The sequence below is a fragment of the Mastomys coucha genome, chromosome X, assembly GCF_008632895.1.
Source record: "Mastomys coucha isolate ucsf_1 chromosome X, UCSF_Mcou_1, whole genome shotgun sequence".
In the NCBI taxonomy this organism is placed as follows: domain Eukaryota; kingdom Metazoa; phylum Chordata; class Mammalia; order Rodentia; family Muridae; genus Mastomys; species Mastomys coucha.
The window spans coordinates 97,440,943-97,443,077 of record NC_045030.1 but is presented as its reverse complement, the minus strand read 5'-3'; positions in this window follow the sequence as shown (position 1 = coordinate 97,443,077).

The following is a 2,135-nucleotide window of genomic DNA, read 5'->3' as shown; positions in this document are numbered from 1 at the left end:
AAAATAATCAACTCTGATAGACTCTGTAAGGTCTTCCAGAGAAACCAGGTCCAAGAACTTTTCAGACCTACCACATGGAGAAAATGGTATAATTCACTTTTCTGGACCTCACAAAGGGATGGACTCTAACAGGACAATGGGCAATGGGATAGTCCAACTTGGTATTTTATGTGAGTCTCAAAGACTGACTGCAGCTCGATTTATTGTTGATGTGGCCTACCTAACTGCTTTCTTGTCCACTTGTAGGCTCACCTAAAGCTACAGCTGAACCCTTTGTTTGCTACTTTGAACCTAATTGGACCTTTCATCTCACAGTTGAACTCTGGCTTTGATCTCAAATGCAGACTCCAGAAGATCCAGCAGAAGCTTCCCCTAGGCATTAGTCTGTTTGGTCATAATATCACTACAGACTTTATTTGGCTACTTCTGAAATCTCTCAAACTCTACTGTAGACTCATTAATTTGCATACATTTTGTAAGTCACATATATACACAAAGAATAGACATAAGTTTGCTGTGTAATACATGAATTAATGTTAGTAATCAAGATTAGAATAAAGTAAGCTGCCTTCACTTTGACCAGGTTAGTCATTTAGGTGGGATTATATGACAAATTGTAGTCATTAAACCTGCTGAACTTTGTAAACTTACTGTTTTTAGATAGATTTTGACATAGTGAAAAGACACAATGTATTCTATGTTTTTGACAAAGTGCATTTGTGACACAATCTCATCTTTCTTCAAGGTTGAAAGTGAAGGAAAATCATTATCCTAAATCTGCAGACACTTTAGATTTCATGAACATCAAATCTTCATAAGACAGGCCAACCCCTCATGGGGCCAATTATCCACAATGAGAAGGCAACACCCTGGACTAGAAGTAATCATCTTGTAAGAAATAGATGGATTCCCTCAAGCAAGGAATGACATTGATAATCATTCCTTCAGACCACTTTGCTGGATCAAAACTGAGACAATGATCAACCAGAAGACACTTTGATCAGGACTGCTTAATTATAAATGCATACCCTTGCCCCTTTGCCCTGGATTCTTCCTGTATTTAAACCTGAGGCTTTTATCAGTACTCTAACAAAAACTTGGGGACATTGAGCCCTTTAGTTTTCTTCTTCATAACACAGTGATTAAATCTTCTTTCTCTGTTTTCCACCATTACACATCTCTTTCAAATAGACAGCTGATTCCAACTTGTTGAGACTATTAAAGATGGAGCTTTTACCCCTAAACTCTGATTACATTTCCAGTACTAGCATTTTCTATTTCTGTGAAAATTGCAAAAGGTCTCTGAGTGGGAAATGGGGTTAGTGCGGGAATTAATGTGCAGTAGAACTCTTTTAAGCGCTGGAGAAAACATGCAACAAAATAAGTTGAATGAACTCACACACACACACACACACACACACACACACACATACACACACACAAACACAATGTACAAAGAATGGAAATTTTCTAATGGAATTGTGTTCTCAACAATATCTGTGCCAAAGAGACAAGTAGCTTAGACAGAGTTACAAACCATTATAGAGAAAATGCTTTCAGAGTAGCAAAACCATAGACTGGCAAAGCAGGAAGGGGGGTTAATAAACCAATTTGCTTAGCCTTGTGTATGAATATTGGCAAAGTGCAACATGAAGAGTATAAATCAAAACCTCTGAACACATCTGTAGAAGAGGCAGAATTGGTTTGGTGCTATTGGAACTTAACACCTGTGGTTTTCTGTTTAAGAATATATATGCATGAAATTTAGATGTAATAAGATAAGAAGGTACAAAATCAAACATGTAGGTACAACATAAATTTTTATCAGTGAGAAAAATGAGATGAAATAATCAAGAACATCAATATTTAGAAGAAAAAAGTGCTACCATTGTTAAAACTCAATGAAGAAGTTATGTCATATTAACATAAGCTCTGGAATGCATTATGAGTGGTAGCTCAAATGAGGCTTTATATAAAGAGGAGAGTGGCCTTGGAGAAAACAAAGAAAAGAGGAACTTAAATAAAAGTACCAACCTCCAAATACATCTCCAAAGTAAAGAAGTTGGGTTAGAAAAGAGAGAAAGAGAGAAATAAAGAAATGGTGCAGAAAGCATACCAGTAAGAGGTAAACCTTA